Source organism: Rhineura floridana, chromosome 12 (assembly GCF_030035675.1).
Source record: "Rhineura floridana isolate rRhiFlo1 chromosome 12, rRhiFlo1.hap2, whole genome shotgun sequence".
Classification (NCBI taxonomy): Eukaryota; Metazoa; Chordata; class Lepidosauria; order Squamata; family Rhineuridae; genus Rhineura; species Rhineura floridana.
The window spans coordinates 16,316,354-16,338,477 of record NC_084491.1 but is presented as its reverse complement, the minus strand read 5'-3'; the positions used below and the strand labels follow the sequence as shown (position 1 = coordinate 16,338,477).

The following is a 22,124-nucleotide window of genomic DNA, read 5'->3' as shown; positions in this document are numbered from 1 at the left end:
TAGACCACTTGAAAATTGCTGAGGGTCTGAAAGTATCTGAAAATTTACTATGGGCATATGCAAGATAAAGAATTTGAGCTGTGTGTATGATATGGTAATTTAAAGGTGTAATTTTAATTTTGCTAGTTGTTTATGTCACTACTATCGCCATTACATTCAGTGATATATGGGAATTACGATTTACGAGTAACATTAGTACAAAAAACATTACCAAGGATTCTGTATGGTCTGATACAGGAAGAGGTCCATGGGGGTGACACCATGAGTTACCGCACCGGGTGACACCAACCCTAGTGATGCCACTGCCCTGAATACTGCCTTGTGTTCCATGGTGAAAGGAAGGTGGGATATAAATGTATTACATAAACCCATTTTTCCTGATGGGTAGTTTAAGAGATCATAAGAAGAGCTGAGGGGAGGTAGTGTTAAGCGCTCCTTCCTTGTATTGCTTTGAATCAGAATTTGCTCCCACAAAAATGTAATGATGGCCACCAACTTTAAAAGAGTATGAGACAAATGCATGGAAGATAAGGCTATTAATAGCCACAACAGATATTATTATTATTATTAGTAGTAGTAGTAGTAGTAGCAGCAGCAGTAGCAGCAGCAGCAGCAGCAGCAGCAGCAGCAGTAGTAGTAGTAGCAGCAGTAGTAGTAGTAGTAGTTGAATTTATATCCTGCTCTTCCTCCTGAAGGAGCCCAGGGTGACAAACATAAACAATTTAGCAAGGAAAAAAAAAAGAAACATACTAGAAACAGTTAAAAACATTCCAAAACACAATTATAATTAAACAATTCTAAAACACAGTGAAAAATATTATAAAACACAACTTAAAAACATTCTTTCATCAGCGATCTTCAGGTTGCCAGGAACAGTCCTAGCTTCAGCCTCCACTAGTGGAGGTAGTATGACTCTGAATATTGGGTCACATCCTCACCATTCATCTAAAGCACATTTAATGCACATGGCTTACCCCCATGAATCCTGGGAACTGTAGTTTACCCACTCACAGAGCTACCCTTAATAAACCATAGTTCCCTGGATTATCTGGGGGAAGCCACATGCTTTAAATGTGTGCTAAATGTGCTTTAAATGTATGGTGTGAATCACAAGTAGGGAGAGGGTTGTTGTGTTCAGGTCCTGCTTGCAGGCTTCTAATGGACACCTGGTTGCCCACTGTGAGAACAGAATGCTAGACTTAGGTGGGCAATAGGCCTGATCCAGATTCAGGGCTCTTGTTATGTAACCCTCATAGCTACAATAAAAGCTTTTAACAACAACAACAATAATACTAAGAGACACTTCATGTGTCTCATCTCCCCACAGACACATCTAGTTTGGCCTATAGCTTCAATGATGTTACAGCATTTAATGCTCCATGATCATCCTCTAGGCTCAATCAGTATTGCCTCCTGATAAGGCTGGCTTTCCTTCCAGATTTTTTTTTAAATCTACAAACCCCATGCTTTAAACCCCATGTGATACTCGTCCTTTCCCTTTACCCCTTCATGCAAGGGATAATGACTTCCCTAAGGCACCAAGATGTTGCGAAACATAGTCTATTATCAGTTGTGAAGCGCTGAGAATAGTTTATACATGTAAAATTGAATGATCATCCCCATTTCTTAGGTGATTCTTTCTGATAATGTTGTGGACCATGACAGTATCTCTTTCTTCCTGTAACCATCTTCTAGGTGAATTTGAAATCAGCCTCTGGACTGATCCACATGGAATCTTTCTCTCGTATTAGATTCATCTTACCACTTTTTTAAAAAAAGAAACATTCTCTTATCTTAATATTGCTAATGCAACCTCTGTCTCTCTCTCTCTCTTATAGGGGGTGCAGTTGTCTCTCTTATTAAGCTGTGTTTTCTCTTTGAGTTCACTATTGTTTTCTCAGCCCTCCTGTCACAAAGCAGAGGTCACATCAACACGACCTTTTGCTGGTACAAGGAGGTTGCTAAATAATTCACATGGCCAACTTGATTTCTGAGTCCACATTTGTTTTTTCCACTCTCCTAATCAGGATGCTCATTTAATTCTATTCCAGCACCTGTTCAGCAATTAACACCCTACAATTTGCATCTTACCCTGACATTTGCTATCTTTCCAATTAGTTTTTATATCAGTATAATTAGGTAGGGTTATTACAGTGCATCTAACAGGGTCGAGGCTATTCCCAAGTCTTTTAAGCTCTTTCCCAGATTTGTTTAGGGAAGCCACTGAGGGTAAATGGTTGATTAGGATCACTGTTTTTCTTCTTCATTCAGATCAGGAGAAAACTGTTTCCCCATGTGGCTCGTGAAAGAGCAAGGAAAATATATCAACCTAAAAGGATGAATATTATGTCGCTTGCAAATGCTAGGGTGAATTTTGGCAGGATTCTCAAGAATGGCAGTGCTCTGACATCCCTTTATGTGGCTTTTGCATGGAAGCAAATGTAGCTACCCCTTACAAAAAATAGCACCCTATGTGGGGGAAATGGATGGAAATAAATTTGCAAAGGGAAATGCTATTTGAACAAGGGCAGCACTCTTCAGTGTAGATTGTAAGCTCAATTTGGATCTTAATGTGTGCTTATTTCATTTATTTATAAATATATTTATATACTGCTGTCCATAAAACCCCCCAAAGTGGTTTATATTATCTTGTAAAGCATCCTGTGCCTTTAATCACACTATTATTATTATTATTATTATTATTATTATTTAATTCTGATTATTTATCACTGTCTTTATGGCATTGATCCACCAGAAGAAACTAGCAACACACACTGACAGCAAAATCGATGACGATTCCATAATTACCATTTATTTATTTATTTATTTTTGCATTAACAGAGAATTTTCCAAGTGAGTTTGAAAGCATCGGTCTCCCAGCTGACCCACTGTCTGTGATACATTTTGCATAAACTATAGAATGTATTCTTTGATTTATTCTGCATAAATTGAGACCAATACATTTCTTAGAGAAATATATTGCTTTTGTATAATGGGGACTTAGTGATTGTAGTCAACGAACCAAGCCCTTAGGCGGGGAACTACCTAGGGATATAACAGTAGTCCATGATATAGTTTAAGTTCAAGCACTGCCATTTGCATCTAGTACTCCTATGTTGGAATATCTGGAGTATTTCTGTACATGGATAAGGAATGAGATATTAGGTAGAGCTGCTTTATGGAGAGCTATATGTAGGTTTTGTACATTTTTTCCTCCTGCCAAGTCATCTGGCTCTAGAACCATGACAAGATTGAAATTTCACCCCCTCCTTTCCTAACCCACATTCCATATCCTAATTCTCTTGGGTTGCAATCAGGCATTTTTGCCACTGAAATTGGCAGGTGTTAATTAAATTAAATTAATTAATTAATTAATTAATTTGTATCCCGCCCTTCCTCCCAGCAGGAGCCCAGGGCGGCAAACAAAGCACTAAAACACTTTAAATATACATTATAATGTATATAATGATGCACAATTGAAGGATAGTGTGATTTTTTTTTTTACATAAGGTTTTGGGAATATTATTTGTAACACTATGGTCTATGATAAGGATACTTTCATATAGTGTGAGATAAATGTAATCAAACTCATCTGTCTTATGGGATGGACAAATCTATCAATTTTGGATTCTCTCAGTTTCTCATGTTTTCAATCTGAAGATCAGTTATGAACATTTCCACATCAGTTTGTGATTTTTTAAGTCTTCATGAAAATTAATCAGCGCCATAGTGCAATTTTTTCTAATGTATATATTAGATGAATGCTCAATGAGTGTACAATCTGTGCATCTGTGTATACAAAGATGAGCTGTACAAATAAAGTGTGTGCTCCTTCACACAAACATTTGTACATGTGTAAAGGCAGCTTGGTCCTGTGTTGAAAGTAACCTGTAAACAAGCCTAATGAATGTCCAAGAACTTTCAAAATGGTGGGGTCTTCCACAAAGTCCTGTGAAAATATTGCTGTTTGTGTTGGTATATGAATTCCTGTGATAGGCTAATAAAGCCAGACTTTGCAAAAGGGAACAGACAAGAGTTTTGAATCTAATTGCCAGGGCCAGCACCTGGCATCCTTGGGCAGTTGCTAGGGCTCCAACACTCTGTCAGGGCCCACTTCTGATCTCTGCCCTGGTTCAGTACTCTGAGTGGCTGGGTCTAGTTGCCATTTTAATTCCCAGAAAGCAATCAATATAGCATTATTTTGGGACATTGGGGAAAATTTAAATGGCAGCTCCTAGCCATCCATTGCTGCTTAGAGTGCTGCTATGCCTGTCATTGCTGCCAGTCAGGTAAGTTTCCACCTGTGGAAAGGGATTTCCGCAGAGCGCACTTTCCCCATAATTCCCGCAAACTTGCTAATCATTAATAAGGTCACCAACAGCATTAAATTTCCCTTGATTTTCTCTATAAGAGAAGATTTCTCAGTTACATGAACAGTTCTCCTCTCTCCTTTTTTTTTGCTTCTTGAGCTGAAGCGAATTGATGCAATTTTGCAATGAAAACCTCCAAACCCACAGTTTATTCATATGCAATTAAATTGCAATGGTGCAAATCCAGGTTTAATCCTTAAAAATAATTTTAGAGAAAATGAGGTGGGGCAAATAAGAAAAGAAAGAAATCTTGTTTTAACTTCAGTTGGGCTTTTTTGTTCTTTTTCTAAGTTATGGAATAATCTCTCTAGTAAGTCATTGACCTTGTTCATTCATCCTTTCGTTTGTCCCTGAAGAATGAAGCTGATCCCGAGCCAACAGGTATAAGGCAATGTTTGATACTGTTTGGGAATCAATTAAGTTGTAAGATGAAAAGGTCGCACAAAATATTTGGAAATTTTGGATGTGCTGGAGCTGAAGTCACTCGGCAGTCAGAGCAGCTGCCAGGAATTTCTTCCTGCCAGGTCTTGGACGCGATAGATGCTTGTTCACATATATAGAAAATCCCCCCCTTCCTGTGGGCGTTTTGTCACTTGGAACAGGTGACTGCTTGATTAGTCGCTACTGTGTTTTGTGGAAGAGAGAAGTGAAAAGCGGGAGTGAGCGAGCAAGCGAGGGAGCACTCCAGATCTGCTTGGTCGCATTTTAACACCTTCTCTGCTAAGCAGGAGGCCAGCTTAGGGTGCTAAATTCTTCTCTCTGGCTGTCTGTGAAATAAATCCGTGTGTTGTGTAGTTCCAAGCTGTCAGCAACGGTTTGCACTGATGGACTCCTGAAAGGAGTTTCCTCTCCGATCTGTGGAACAGTCAGTAGCCGCTAGGGAGCTGTCTTTAGCTCATATTTCAGAGTTAGCTCATTAGCCCAATAACAGCGGACATTTGCTTCAAGCCTTACTTGCAAAGTTGCATTTGTGTGTTGTGTGTGCACACACAACTTTGTATAATATAATGTGCATATATTATGTAATTATTGTAACCCTACATTTTATTATATTTTTATATTATATGTTGTCTAATATATTGGGCTGCAATGTTTTAATTAGGCTGATCATTTTTTTAATCAACTAAACAGTACAGATGGAGAAATCAGAGTATTTCTGATCTCTGTCACTTTTGCATATGTTCACCCTTAAGTCCATTCTCTCCTGTTGCGGTATTAATCTGCAGTTAAAACAAAAACAGCTCTACACACACACAAATTCCATTCCAGAATGTGTTTTTTAAAACATTTTCTCTCAAAATATGCACTTTCAAACTTGCTTTAATGCATTAAAACTGCCAAACATATTTTGATGCAATTTAACCATCAAAAACAGTGTTGCAACATTTGGGAAATTACAAAATTTGGTGGCCTGTTAAAGTCAGAGTTGCAGATCGGGTTACTTCATATCAGATTTTGCAAAGATCAAGTTCCTTAGCACAGACACATGTTTCTGTGAAAGTCAGTGCCACTGTGTTAAATAAAGCTTCCTGTCTATTGGATTGCAATGCTGATCACAGTGTAATCTCACAGATGTCAATTCAGAATTAAGTCCCACTGAATACAATGGGATTTACTCATTTGAAATGTGGTGTTGGAGGAGAGCTTTGAGCATACCATGGACTGCAAAAAAGACAAATAATTGGGTGTTAGGACAAATTAAGCCAGGACTCTCACTAGAAGCTAACATGATGAAAGTGAGGTTATCATACTTTGGACACATCATGAGAAGACATGATTCACTAGAAAATACAATAATGCTGGGGAAAACAGAAGGAGTAGAAAAAGAGGAAGACCAAACAAGAGATGGATTGATTCCATAAAGGAAGCCACAGACCTGACCTTACAAGATCTGAACAGGGTGGTTTATAACAGATGCTATTGGAGGTTGCTGATTCATAGGGTCGCCATAAGTCTTAATTGACTAGAAGGCACATAACAAGAAGTTTGTGTTAGATTGCTGCCTTAATTTATTAAGATTTATTTAATAGGGTGACAGTCTTGATGACAATTATCTATGTAAGTGTGCATTCATTATTTAAATTATTTAAACTTAAACTATTTATTCCATCCCCTTCAATGTTTCCATTTTCCAGAGATGCTTACAAAATAAATGAAAAAACAACAGCAATAACAAAATGTGTGTGTGGGGGGAGAGATGGGATCTAAATATGTTAAAATAAATTAAAAAGTGATTAAAACAGCAGAGCAATGAAGCAGACCAAATAGCAGCATAGGTTAAAAGCTTAATTCAAGTGATGGAAAGCCCTTGGTAAAGAAATAGGTTTCTACCTGGTGCTGAAAAGATATGGAGCAAACAGAATGTGACCCTGCTGGGGGAGAGAATTCCCAAAACAGGGCATCACAGTAAAAAAGAAAAAGCCTTCTCTCTCATCCACCACATTTGGAACCTCCAATCTGGGACAGTGATTCTCACGCTTCACCCGCCCCTCTGACCACTTGAAAATTGCCAAGGTTCTTGACAAGACCACATAAAGATTTGTCTGTCTGTTGTAGCAGTGCACTGTGCTTAATGCCGTATGATTTTTTAAATTGTATTTTTATTGCTTTTATGTCTTCTGTATTGTATTTTATTGTGTTGCAATTTGAATTGTTGTAAAACAATGAATATGCAATATGAGAAATAAAAGAAGCAATAAAACACAATTAAAAATCAATGTGAATATTTAATGCTCGTCTTCAACCACAAATCCACAGACATGCCAGGGATCATCTCCAGGAAGCTCGTAGACCACTGGTGGCCTGAAGACCACAGTTTAGGAACCCTGATCTACTGCTGTGCTAAAATTTGGCCTCCAGCTTCTTATAAGTAGTCTTTCCTGCGAAGAGGCTTCCATTTTTCTGCCTTATTCTCAAGGCCCTTCAGGATGTCTTCAGAAGTTCAGTCAGCGCAGGAGTGTTGAACTTGTCTTATGGATGTAATGTGGATGAGGATGTTGTGTGTATTTTTCTTTCCAATAAACCATCTCCAGAATCCTGCAGCCTCCATGGTTGTCTGCACTTCTTCATCTGAAAAAAATCTGTAGGAGGAGTGACCTCCTGATGTCTTCCCCTGGGCCTTCATTGAAGAGTGGGCAGTCCGGAAGGCTGCAGAGTGCAGACTGCTGGTGAGATGATTTTTAGGATGAAAGAGAGAACACATCACAAAAGTCCCTTGGCCACTTCAAAGGTACAGCCAGCGCATCAGAAACCCTGCACTCGTAAGAACATAAGAACATAAGAAGAGCCTGCTGGATCAGGCCAGTGGCCCATCTAGTCCAGCATCCTGTTCTCACAGTGGCCAACCAGGTGCCTGGGGGAAGCCCCAAGCAGGACCCGAGTGCAAGAACACTCTCCCCTCCTGGGGCTTCCAGCAACTGTTTTCAGAAGCATGCTGCCTCTGATTAGGGTGGCAGAGCACAGCCATCACGGCTAGTAGCCATTGATAGCCCTGTCCTCCATGAATTTGTCTAATCTTCTTTTAAAGCCATCCAAGCTGGTGGCCATTACTGCATCTTGTGGGAACAAATTCCATAGTTTAACTATGCGCTGAGTAAAGAAGTACTTCCTGAATCTTCCAACATTCAGCTTCTTTGAATGTCCACGACTTCTAGTATTATGAGAGAGGGAGAAGAACTTTTCTCTATCCACTTTCTCAATGCCATGCATAATTTTATACACTTCTATCATGTCTCCTCTGTCCCGCCTTTTCTCTAAACTAAAAAGCCCCAAATGCTGCAACCTTTCCTCGTAAGGGAGTCGCTCCATCCCCTTGATCATTCTGGTTGCCCTCTTCTGAACCTTTTCCAACTCTAGAATATCCTTTTTGAGATGAGGCGACCAGAACTGTACACAGTATTCCAAATGCGGCCGCACCATAGATTTATACAACGGCATTATGATATCGGCTGTTTTATTTTCAATACCTTTCCTAATTATTGCTAGCATGGAATTTGCCTTTTTCACAGCTGCCGCACACTGGGTCGACATTTTCATCGTGCTGTCCACTACAACCCCGAGGTCTCTCTCCTGGTCGGTCACCGCCAGTTCAGACCTCATGAGCGTATATGTGAAATTCAGATTTTTTGCTCCAATGTGCATAATTTTACACTTGTTTATATTGAATTGCATTTGCCATTTTTCCGCCCGTTCACTCAGTTTGGAGAGGTCTTTTTGGAGCTCTTCACAATCCCTTTTTGTTTTAACAACCCTGAACAATTTAGTGTCGTCAGCAAACTTGGCCACTTCACTGCTCACTCCTAATTCTAGGTCATTAATGAACAAGTTGAAAAGTACAGGTCCCCAGAAATTTTGTCTTCCCTTTGATAATTTTCAAATGCAGTTTCTTTTCTCTTGAATTGATGAAGGATGGTCAAGGGGGAAAAAACACAGGAGAAATTTTCAGTACAGCATAAGGATGATCTTAATATGCAGGCAGCTTCATGTGAAAGGATACCCAGGTCTCATGACACTGAGGTCATTAAAGGTTAACAACAGAAGAATTTAAAAATTGTATTCAGAACTGGAGTGGCAGCCAGTGCAGTTCTTTAACCACTGGAGAGTTGTGTTTTATATGGCTGGTCCAAATTAATAACCTAGTAGCAATACTTTGGACCAACTGGTTTTTCTGATGTCTTCAGGAGATGCACCGCAATCAGAGCCAGCTCTACCTTTAGGCAAAGTGAAGCAGTTGTCTCAGGCAGTAAATGCTGGCAGAGTGAGGAGTGGTAGTGATGAGGTTTTGGAGGACAGAGCTGTGGGTACCCCAAGGCCTGTCCTATTCTTCCTAAGTTAATGTGCTGTTGACTTTAGGTTTAGTGGAGGAACCATTGCTAATGTTGAAATAGGATTCAGCTGCCACTTCAGGTGGCTTCTGTGCATGGAAGCAGCAAAACATCATGGGTCAGCCTTGATGGCGAGAGGAAAAGGTGGAAAAGTTCTACTGCACAACTTCAACATTTGCTAGTGTTGTTCCAGGGCTTCCAGAAGCCTAACTCATGTTTCTGACTCCCCAGTTCTGATGCACCATTCAGAACTGGAGAGGTATGTGTCATGTATATATAACATTTGTAAAAACCCACTTGATCTCAGTTTGCAATTTCTTTTAAAAAAATTAAGCCAGCTGGTAACACACTTCTATGTTATGCTTCTGGCAAAGAATCATATAACATGAGGGTGGATATAGAGACCTATTTCAGGATTACAATTCTTGTCTACATTAGCTCTTAGCAAGTGAGTGTTCAGGGAGGTGACAAAGTTCAGTGGAGGAGCCCTTGCTTTGCATGCAGGAGGTCTCAGATTCAATCCTCCGCATTGTCTATTAAAAGTACAAAATTACAGATGACATGGAAGGTGTCTGCTGGAGATCTTGGAGAACTGGTCTCGGTTGCAGTAGACTAGTGATGGGGAATCTCTGGCCCTTCCAATGTCCATGGACTACATCTCCCTTTGCTCCTGATCATTGACCATGCCAGCTGGGACTGATGAGAGAGGGAATTCAGCAATATCTGGAAGGTGCCCAGTTCCCTACCCTGCAGAGATATTGGTTCAGAGGCACTCTGTATAAGGCATATTTGTATGATATTCAGGATCTGTGGAAGTCAGGTGGGTGGTCAATCCCTAGTTCAAGGGAAGACGCTGTGGCCCTCTAGATGTTGGTGGATTTCAGCTTGCAGGGCCGGTTCTAAAGGGCAGCCAGGTTGGGTACTGGCCCGATGGCCCCTGGAGCTACAGGGGGCCCCTCAGCCCCCCCTCTGCTCCCCTTCCATGATCCACACCCCCCATGTCCCCCCACATCTCCCCACTTACCTGTCTGCTGTCTTTTACCATTGCCCTTAACGAAGGTAGCGGCTGCGGTTTCCCTAAGGTACTGAAGCCCCTGCCCCCATCTTAGTTGATGGCAGAGATGCGCGTGCATAGCATGCATGTGTGCCATCAACAAAGATGGTGGCAGAGGCTTCATCCCCTTAGGGAAAGCGCAGCCGCCATCTTGGTTAATGGCAATAGTAAAAGACAGGAGACAGGTAGGTGGGGGGCTGCGCGCACGTGCGAACGCAAACACACACACACACCAGGGCCCAGGGCAAGCTGATGCCCAAGGGTCCCAGCATTCCTGGAGCCAGCCCTGTCAGCTTGCATTATCCCTGAGAATTGCCCATGCTGGCTGTGGCTGCTGGGAGTCAGAGACCATTAACATCTGGAGGACAGCAGTTTCTCTACCCTTGTCATAGTTGATTGCAAGCTGTGGCCCTCTTTTTCTTCTACTCCTGTTTCATTTTTAACCTTCCTGTTGGAAAAACCTGCTACTCTTTGGGCAAATGTGCGAGTTGCTCTTGACTTATATTGAGTAGTTCTGGATTCTATCTGTTGAGTTGGCAGATGGATTCCAGTCTTTCTCCCCGTCACATAAGAGCAAGAGATTGTCACTCTGTGAAGCCTGGCGAGTCGAGCTGGCATCCCGAGTATTAATTAAACAGCTGATAAAGTTTCATTTGGCTCATTTTCTCTGCAATAAAAGCCCTAATTGCACCAAAACAAGATAATTTCTGAACATCCTGGTGGTGTGGAATTGCAGCGACAGCAATTGCGACGACCACAGACGTTAACAATAAACCCTCGAGTGCCATTTAAAGGAATACCACAGGACTGTCTTCATGGGTAATAGAAGTGTAATGTACTAGGTCTCAACAGCTGGAGCAAAGGTCTGTGCCTAAGGACAGGGCCTCATGGGTGCTTTTGCATGGTATGGTTGCACGCCAGCTTCAAACTGATGTGGAACTGTTTCAAGGCATCAGGGCCACTACTGGGCTCTGCATTCAAACTGGCCCAAACAGCAACCCTGTGCAATCATTGATAATGACAGTGCTCTCTAGGCCTGAAGGTCTTGGAGGAGGTTATGATGGGCTATCCTGAATGCCTTCCTCAAGCTTTGGGACAAGGGCTGATGCACCCCTGAAATAAGAATGAAAGAGACATGTCATTAATTCATGCACATCATTTTCAGAGGCATGGTTTCTTGGAATAAGTATAATGGGAAGCTCATGGTGAACCTATTGGGCAGGTGTGGGGAACCTTTGGCACTCCAAAAGTTGCTGAACTACAACTCCCACTATCCCTGGCCATTGACCATGCTAGCTGATGGGAGTTGTAGGTCAGTAAAATCTGGAGGGCCAAAGGTTCCCCATATCTGCTATAGGGAGCTTGGGGAAATTTATTTATTTATTAAATATTATATCCCACCTTTCCTTCTGAAGGAGCCCAAATGCTTATTTGGTTTCTCTGTGTTGTTTTCTTCCCAATGTGAAAACATGCATACACTAGGCAAAAGTGTGCATAAAAATGAATGTGTTAGTGAAAATAACATATCAAAATGCACTGTATTAAGTGGAAATGCTTTAAAATGTATACATTAGTCAAAACTACATACAAAATGTGTATATTAGGAGACCTTTGCACTAAAATGCTGAAGAATTTTCATGAGAATTCTTTTTTTTTTAAAAAAATAGCAAATTTCTGCAGAAACGTGGAGAACTGAATTTAAGATTGGAAAAATAAGAACTGGAGAGAGAAAATGGCAGATCCTTCCATCCCTAGTCCCCACTGAGAAACTGGTGGCAGAAGGGGTCAGAAGGTGAAGAAAGGCAAGAAATGTTGCCCCCTTGCCCTCTTTTATCCCCCTCTCCAATTTTGAGCAGAAAGTTTGTCTCATCAGATTTTGGCTGGGCCCTAAAATTAGGAAACTGCAACTTTCTTTGTGCTATTTCTTGTCTCAGGACTTTCTCTTACTCGTGTCTAGGGATGGGGGAGAATACCTGCTAAATCAGACTTAGTACCAAATTTCAACATAATTCGACAATCTGCTGTCTTTTCGGACCGGCATTGATTTCTTCTGGTGGGTCTTGGCTGTCATTGGCACTCCTTTTTTTAAAAAACAACAACAAAAACTGCTCTGAATTTTACGTTATTGTCATCGTAATTGGCTTTCCTGGAAGCTGATGCATTCTTCATTGCTGTCTAGGTGATAACGATAGCTATTTTTATTCATTAGCCTCCTTCCAATTTTAGGCGATTATCTGCCTAACTGATATGTAAATAGAAAACAAAAGATAAAACACCATAAGCATTTTCATAAGCATTTTCGTTACAAATTACATTATTTTTTCACTTTAAAAAAACCAGTGGATCGGCAATTACAAAAGCCAATGGGAACAAAAAAAGAGCGGATCAGCAATGAAAGCCAGACACTCAGAATTCAAGTGGATTGGGACTAGGCAGCAAACCCCATTTCAATGTGTGCCCCTTTATAGGATTGTTGTAATGACTGCTTTTTGGGGTTGGCTGGAATGTTGAGCCATCCCTGTTTTGATTTTGGTTCCATCCACAGCTGGCACGTGGCCCTCCTATGAATTAAAAAGATCTCCCATCCCTGCTTAAGATACTCAGCTAGCTTCCTCTTTGTCATGCCGTGTGTAATTATTTTAAAAACTCATTTTTTCTATCCTTGATGTTCTATTTGATTTTTAAAACTCTTTTCTTTCTTGTAGATTATTAAGTTCTCCCAAATGCTCCCGGATGTGTCAAGTTAGGAGGCCTTTCTTATCCTACAGATGTTTGGCTTTCAATCAGGCTCAAGGATTTGAAATTTGAGTTTCTGGATTTGATTCACCCAGTGAATATATTGTGCCTTCCCTTACACTGAAATAGCAGTGACTACTGTTGACTTGCTGATGGAAGATTGACAAATATGAATTAATGTGCAATAGTAATCTATGAAAGAACAATGCCAAAGTGGTTGGGGTTCAAGGGGCCTTGTTTGTCTGTCAGGGCCAGAGGTGAACATCATGGGTCCTTGGTAAGCAGAGGATCAGGGCCAAAAATGTCAAGTGAAGGTTGGAAGGATCAGAAGCTAGTAATGTAGGAGGCAGGAGATCAAGGTATGAAGGCAGAAGAATGTAAAGGAGTTTGAACTTGGTCTACTAGGATCCTCTACCTATTAGGTGAGAACAGTTGTTCAGATTTCAGAGCAAGTACTGAGACTTTGGTTTTATGTGTCCAGGTAGAGTTGGGCTGGTCAATAAGAGGACCGCTTTCTGGATCAGGCCAGTGTCCCATTAGTCCAACATCTGGTTCTCACAGTGGCCAGCCAGATGCCTATGAGAAGCCTGCAAGCAGGACCTGAGTGCAACAGCACTCTTCCCACTTCTGATTCCCAGCAACTGGTATTCAGAAGCATGCTGCCTCTGACTGTGGAGGTAGATCATAACCATTGTGGCTAGTCGCCATGGAAAGGCTTATGTTAAATCGCTCCTGTTGAAATCAATGAGACCCCAAACTGTTTATCTCTGTGACTGATTTATTTGGATGTATTTTAAGATGCATATCTAGTTTGCTGTCCCCCCACATCCCCCACCATCCAGAGTAGTGGGTGATGATCATATCCAAAAATAAAAAATCCATAAACAGCAAAACACATCAAAGCTGAGATTAAAATGTATTTGGTTGGATGCTGTTCAACATCAAGTAACATGAATTTTCTGAATTTGATTAACTCTATGAATATACTTTTCTACCTTTTACAGTGAGGTAAGAATGAACAAAGACCAGTGGGGAAAAGAAGCTTGTTCTTAATTTAGTGCGTGCTTAACTGAGAAAATATTCTGCACATGATGAAATGTCCGTGAGGTGTTTCTACGCTATTATATTTTTCTGAGTGGCAGAGTCTTTTGGTTTCTTAATTTCACTTCTGTTCTGCCAAGTCCTTTGTGTTGGTCCACATATTAGCCTTTGAACAATATAGAGATAAGCCTGTGAGCGACTGTAGAGGTCCCAGGTTCAGAGAACCACTACAGGCATCTGCTACTGGAGTGCCTCCTTCCACCTTCTCTTGCCCCATGCTTTCCATAAGCAGAAAGCCACTGCTGTGCCTTCAACATCATCACAGCAATCTTGCTTTTTTTACATGAGGGAATTAATTGCCTGGCTTTTTGCCTCTTTTGTTTTCTGTAGCACCGGCTCCCCCCCCCCGATCTTCCTCCTTCCAGCTGCAAGCCTGTGCAACTGATGCCAAATAAATAGGTGGAATTGGAAGGTAATTTGATATTAGGTACAAATTCAGTACACACAGGAACTGGCAGACCCAGTGATGAAGTAGGTACGGTACCTATTAAACAGCTACAGTTGGGGTGTGTATATGCATTTTCCTACGTGAGCTCCTCAACTTGTACTCTGTTCTAGCCTGTCAGCATTTCTCTCCTGCAGTTAAAACAAAATGTCCCCAGCCAAATTGGTTCTAATAACACTTTGACAGCAGCTGCCTGAACTTTACACTGTCTCATGCAGTGCAATCTTGTTCATGTGTGCTTGGAAGTAGGTTCCACCCTATTCAGTAGGACTGCACTTTTCAGAATGCAGCCTGAATCGCTGTTACGGACTCTGTACCAATCTGGAACAAAAAGGGCCGTTTATGTCCAGGTTGGGGGCCACATTCCCTTCTGGGGGGCACATGTTAGTGGTGATTGGTTCCAGAGCAACAAATGTAAATTTTGATTTTGTACATTTGGCTAGTTTCTAGTCACACCTCCCTCTGTCCTCCACCGTAAAGCAAGAGGCATTATTAGAGTTCAACGACACATCCCCACCAGCCAACAACACTGAAGGAAGGTGCAAAGGAGGGGCAGTGAGGGGTGTGATGAAGGAGGGTATGTGGCATGGAGAGAGTCCCAATGGCTCGATAGGGAGGCTTGAGAGCTGCATTTGGGCCCCTGGGCCTAAGGGTCCCCATCCCTGATTTATATCATCACCACTGTAACATCTTAACAGGGGCCCATATTTGCAAAGGAGCCTCATATTGCAGTGACAGCAGTGGAATGTTATTGTGGCTCTAGGCTGCAACAACATGAAATTCATGCAGTGTTTCAAAGTAATGGGGCAGGTCATTTTGAAGTATCAGGAGTTGATGGGGTTGTATTCAGTGCTACACAGAGTAAACCCATTGAAGTTAATGGACATGATTAACAAAGGTTCATTAATTACAGTGGGTTTACTCTCAGTAGGGATTACCTGAATACAACCCAATGTCTTTGCATTTTAACACTGTTAAAAAGATAAAATTATGATGTTGGGGTGTGTTTTTTTCATTGTTAAACTGCATTTAAAGGCAAACCTACCTGATCTGAACTTTCCAAAATGGTCTGTGAACTGAAGTAAAGCCATTCTTCAAAATTCTCACTTCTCTGAATTTTGTGATGCAGTTCTCCACAGTACGGATGGACGAGAAAGTCAATTCAGTTGTATTTCAGGCTGAACTTTTCAAATCTGCACTTTCCAAAACAATATGAGAACTGAAACAGAGCCATCTTTTGAAATTTTGAATTTTGCAATGCATTTCACCAAATAGTGTTTACAAAAGTGCATATGTTAGGGGAACATGCACATAAAAATGAATATACGAGTGAAAACAACATTCAAAAATGCATAATATGACAAGACATTGCTTGCAAAAATGTGTACATTAGTCAAAGCTGCCTGCAAAAAAGTGTTTTTAGAAGAAAAACACTACAATGCTGGAGAATTTTCATGAGGATATTTTATTTTAAAAAATCACAAATTGCTGCAGAAATGTAGGGAACCAAATTTAAGATTGACAAAATGAGAAACAGACAACTGAAATTGATATGTCTTTCTATCCCGATTCTGGAGATACTTGATTCTCCCGAGTCAAGTAATGTGTACAAAAATGAAGATACTAATGTAAAGTGTACATAGAAATTCATGTATTAATGAAACTAACATATAAAATGCATAATATTTGCAAGAATGCAAATGAGACAAAGTTGCATCCAAAAAATTAAGAGAAACTCCCACTTAAATGCTGATGAATTTTCATGAGGACTTTTTTTGTGTGAACTGTTGTGGAAATACTGAACTTAAGACTGACAACATGAGAAACCAAGATTGGCAAGTTTGCGCATCCTTATTCACATATTCTGCTTAGTCATGTGTATAAAACCTGAATAGGGTTCTTCTCTTCTGTGGAACAATGTCTATATTCCAGTTCTGTACCTGACCCATCTAAAGATTGCCTGTGGACCCTGGACCTGTCTCTTGCCTTGCCCCTTACCTGCATTGCTTATAGACTGCTTGGCTTGGGACCTTGGACTGCTCTGGCCCTGATTCTTGCCTGACCCCCCCCCCTTTATTTTGAGGTAGACTCCAGTCTCTGACTTTGGACTGACTCTGGATATTGCCATTGGACTGCCCTTACTTGTGTTTCTGCTGTGAAGTCCTTCACCTCATTGGGAAGCCGGGTGAGAACAGGGTATCTTCCTCTCTCCTAATACTACTAGGGGATGGGTAATTACTCAAATGGATGGGCAGAAGATTGAGGATTGGCAATAAATTATTTCATGGAGGTTAAGGCTATTAACACCCACTAACCCTGATGGCAGTGGCAGTATTCTTCTGAATCCCAGTGGCTGGGAATCACAGGTGTGCTCAGGTCCTGCATTTTGGCTTCTGTTTGGTCACTGTGAGAACAGAATGCTGGGCTAGATGAGCCACTAGTCTGATCCAGAAGGGTCTATTTATGCTCTCATGCCTTCTTTGTGTGTAGCATTATAAATGTATAGGATTCACTTCCACAAGCCATAGAAAGGTCACTATTATAAATGGCTTTGAAAGGGGATTAGATAAATAATGGATACAATGGTTCTATCATAGATTTGGAAGGAGCCTTGTAGGCCATCTACTAGAGCATCCCCAACAGATGGCTGTCCAGGCTCTGCTTGAATAGCTAAAATAAAGGAGAGCACACCACCCCTCTAAGTAATTGGTTCCATTGTTGAACTGCTCTAACCATCATGAAGTTTCTCCTCATGTTTAACTGGAATCTATCCTGCTATAACATAAGCCCATGAGCTCTGTGGCAGCAGAGGACAAATATTTGCCTTCTCCTGTGTTAAATACCGAGTTCCTTCAACTTTTGAAGGGACATAGCTCAGTGGCAAAGCACATACTTTGCATACAGAAGGTCCTAGATTCAGACCTCAGTATCTCCAGGTAGGGCTGGGAATGACTCCTGCCTGAAACCCTGGAGAGCCACTGCCAGTCAGCATAAACAATATTGAGCTAGACAGATTGATGGTCTGACTTGGTATAAGACAGTGTCCTATTTTGTTGTGTTCCTCCCAATTGTACTATCATCTAGCCTGCATTTAACCAGTTAGTTTATCTTGATTTGATAAGCAATGTCCACTGCATCCTTAAAATCCACTCATTTTTGTAACCTGATCAAAAAGAGAGATAAGACTAATCTATCCAGGTTTATTCTTGATAAATCCATGATGGTTCCGACTCATCCCTGTATAAAGCTTCCATGTTTGGCAATGTGCCCCCCAAATACCAGTTGCTAGGGAGGGGTCATAACAGGAGAGGAGTGTTGCCTTCATGGCCCGTATTGGGGAAGCATCCAGCTGGCCACTGTGGAGGACAGGTACTCTGGCACTGCAGGACTCTTGTCATGTTCTTCTGAAGTTTATCAACATTTTACTCCCTTTAAAAGTGTGTAGAAGATCTATTAGAGTCTGATCATCATCATCATCACCATCCTTCTTGTTTTGGGGGGAGGGGATTGGATCTGTGGGCCCCAGGCAGCATCCAAATCATGAATGAACGTGCTTAGTTCACTTCCTACCATCTTTTCCTGGCAGGCTGAAAAAGCTTCATTGGGTTCTCTCTCTCTCTCTCTCTCTCTCTCTCTCATAGAGAACCTATTTATTTTTTTCCCCAGTAGCAATTCAGTTGTTGCTCCACTGAGGATAGTGAGAATAAAAGCATACACGAAGGGAAATTGTAGCTCCTTTAAACATTCCAGTTCTACTTACATCTGATGACATTTCAGGAGCCGTTCTCTCCAAGGAGCCCGGTTCCTTTGGAGACTAGCGCTTTGGGGAGAAGCGGCAGCCGCAACAATAAAACCATGGAGCCGTATCTTTCAGGCCTCTCTGTGTTGTCTACAAGAATTCTGGCTGTCATAATTTTATCCACCTTGCCTAATTCAGAGCACATGGCACAGTTCAAACAGGCCTTCCAGAGGCACATTGCTGTCTGCCTCCCAGTGGGCCTGCTGTGAGTTTGTCAGCAACACCGTTAACAATGACAGAGTAGTTCATCAATATATTTTTCCCCTTCCCCATCTCCAATATCCTACAAGCAGCAAAAAATAAAAAATAAATCTTGTGTGCTCTTCTCTTGCCCCTGGTCAGGCAGATTCAGGGATGGAAACAAAGGCAATATAGGCCCCAAGGCATGGTGGAAAAGGCATATGTTGTTTTGTAGGTTGCTTTGCAGCTAAGGATGTTGGAGAATTCTGCGAAAAAATGAAAATGAGAATGGATATTGCTGATGTTCGCCTATTCATCTAGTGAATATAATTGGTATTCACTGTTGATGTTGCTTTCAGTCTGCGTAACTGATTATGTTGTCACCCCATATGCATTGTGTTTTCTTTGCACTGAAATGAATGACGTGGAATAATGTAATAACAGCATGTATTAATTACAGTGAAATGAATAATGTAGCAGAAGATGAACTGCAGCAGAATGGAAACAGTGCTGCATGCGACCAACACAGGGGCAGAATGGAAAAAGGATGCCTTCTTACATCCAATTGTGTTGGGGTCTGAAGACACACAATGGTGTGACTTTGATTGAAGCTCTGAAGATCTAGGTTTGATCAGTGCCTATTTCCTTCAAAATAGCAAAAGGAAATATTTATATTTCCTTCAAAATATTGCTATTTCCTTTAAAAATATTGATATTAACGTATTTTTCTTCCAAGTGGAAAAAAAACACAGATTGGTAAAAGTAGCGGCTAGTGGATAAAGAATGAACTCAAATCATTGTCAGCCTGTTAGGTCGGTGGAATGCTTTCGAACATCATTGGCCAATGGATTCCATCCCTACACTGAACACAGGTACAAGCTGTCTCTGTCATTATGAGCTGCAAAGATAGACTGGGTGAGGGGATCAAGATGGTGGTAAATACATCTGTCGAAGAGGGAGTAATGCCATCATCGCTCAAGGAGGCAGTAATAAAACCAATCTTAAAGAAGCCCTCCTTGGATCCCCAAGTTCTGAACAACTTTCGCCCAGTCTCAAATTTGCCATTCTTAGGCAAGGCGATTGAGCGGGTGGTGGCAAAACAGTTGCAAGCGCATTTGGAGGAAGCGGATTATCTGGATCCATTTCAATCGGGCTTCAGGCCTGGACATGGGACTGAAACAGCCTTGCTCGCCTTGGTAGATGATATGAGGAGGGCGTGGGATAGGGGCGAATGCACCTTCCTTGTCCTCCTTGATCTCTCAGCGGCTTTCGATACCGTTGACCACATTATCCTCCTGGACCGCCTGAAGAGATTAGGTATGGGGGCACTGTATTGCAGTGGTTCCATTCCTTCCTCTCTGGTAGGTACCAAAGAGTGGCATTGGAGGATGAGGTTTCGGATCCTTGGCCTCTCACTTGTGGGGTGCCACAGGGTTCCATCCTCTCCCCGATGCTGTTCAACATCTATATAAAGCCGCTGGGGGCAATCATCAGGAGATTTGGGCTGCAATGTCATCAGTATGTGGATGATACGCAGCTCTATCTCTCATTTAAATCTTCACCGAGGTTGGCTGTAGAAACCCTGTCCAAGTGCCTGGAGTCGGTGAGTGGCTGGATGGGAAGGAATAAGCTGAAGCTGAACCCTGACAAAACCGAGGTACTGTTTGTGGGAGACAAGGGAAGGCTGGGGGATGTGGACCTGGTGCTCAATGGGGTACGATTGCCCCTGAAAGACCAGGTCCGCAGCCTGGGGGTCATTCTTGACTCCCAGCTGTCCATGGAGGCTCAAGTCTCGGCTGTGAGCCAGGCGGCGCTGTATCAACTCCATCTGATACGGAGGCTGCGCCTCTACCTTCCCAACCATCTGCTCCCACCAGTACTACATGCCCTGGTCACGTCTCGCCTAGACTACTGTAATGCGCTCTACGTGGGGTTACCCTTGAAAACGGTCCGGAAGCTGCAACTGGTACAGAATGCGGCGGCTCGTCTGATTAAAGGCAGCCGCCGGCAAGATCACATCACTCCAGTGCTGAAGGAGTTGCACTGGCTACCGGTTGTTTACCGGGCCCAATTCAAGGTGTTGGTTTTGACCTTTAAAACCCTATACGGTTTTAGCCCAGTCTTTCTGAAGGAGCACCTCCAGCATCGTCAGGGATGCCGCTCAACAAGATCAGCCTCAGAAGACCTTCTCTCGATCCCACCGGTTAAAACAGCTAGACTGGTGAGGACTAGAGAGAGGGCTTTTTCAATAGTGGCCCCCACCCTGTGGAACTCTCTCCCAAATCATCTCCGCCATGCCCCTTCTATGATAAGCTTCCGCCGGGCCTTGAAGACCTGGCTCTTCAGGCAGGCTTTTGGGGTGGGTTAGGTTTTTTACTGATTATGGTTTTAAATTTTAATGTTTTAATGTATTGTTCTATCTTGTACGTCGCCCAGAGTGGCTGGACAACCAGCCAGATGGGCGACTAATAAATTTAATAAATAAATAAATGTGCAAGTGTTTGTGTGAAAGAGGGTACACTTGTATGGCTCACCTATAGTGGACACAGGGCCATAGTACAGTCATTGAACGTTACCTGTGAACAGCTCAACTAGCATGCACACTGGTACACAGATTGTATTGGTGTTGCATTGTGTTTTGCTTTGAGTTCAATAGAAGAAAACTGGAATATCAATGAAATAAATGCACCCACATGAGAGTTAGTGTAGTATAGAGGCTGACTTAGCATAGAGGGCTAGTGTCGCATAGCGTTATCAGCCAGGGTGCACCTAATTCACATCTTGCTTCAGTCATAATGGCTGGTATTCAATGCTGGTCCTACTCAGAGCAGACCCATTGCAGTTAATAGACATGACTATTATTAGTAATTTCAGTGGAACTACTCTCAGTAGGACTTAGCTGAATATGACTTAGTGTTTTTAGGTGACTTGTGGAGGCCACTGTTCAGTCAGCTACTGCCCTCACTTCCTTATCCGGGGCCAGCTTCAGGTTTGAGGGGAACCTCGGCCAGGTGCCTTTGGTGGACCCTCTTGTATTGTGGCAAAGTAGCAAGCTTTTGCTTTATAACTGTAAGGAGCAGCAGCTTTCTGGAGTCTGCCATTTTGTTTTTCCCCACAATACCCCAGGTACTACATCATTCTGGGGCATTGGGAGAACAACAAAATGGCAGCATCCCCAAAAAATCATGGGATGGGGGATGCCATGTTTTTGTGGTTCCTGCCATTCTGGATTTCCTACAAGGCTGCAGACTGATGAAGAGGAGTGCTGGACATGGCTATAGACAACACACATTTTGGGTCAGCAAAATGGACTTGGCCCATTGGCAACTGCCTTACAGCGCTGAACTCTGAGGCTGGCCTAGAGAAGTGGCAAAATGAGCCATAGTTAAAAGGAACTCCAGGCCAATTACACATGCCAGCCACTTCATCAAGCAGATTTTATCATGAGTCTGCAAAATGTGTAAAAGCCTGTTAACATTTTGCCTTGTGTCCCTAGTGCGTAACTAAAGCAGGTTTTAAAAATTGACAGAAATTCACTCCAATGCTGTGAAATGTTTTGTATCCCATATTGTTCTGATATTCAAGTGTGATACGGTGGGGGTGGTATGACACTGTT

General features: G+C 42.1%; 1 protein-coding gene across 6 annotated transcripts in view; it reads left to right on the top strand.

Moving 5' to 3' along the window:
- Positions 1-22,124, top strand: part of EBF2 (EBF transcription factor 2) — a 378,097-nt gene that overhangs the window by 94,370 nt on the left and 261,603 nt on the right. The gene's annotated exons all lie outside the window — the stretch shown is intronic.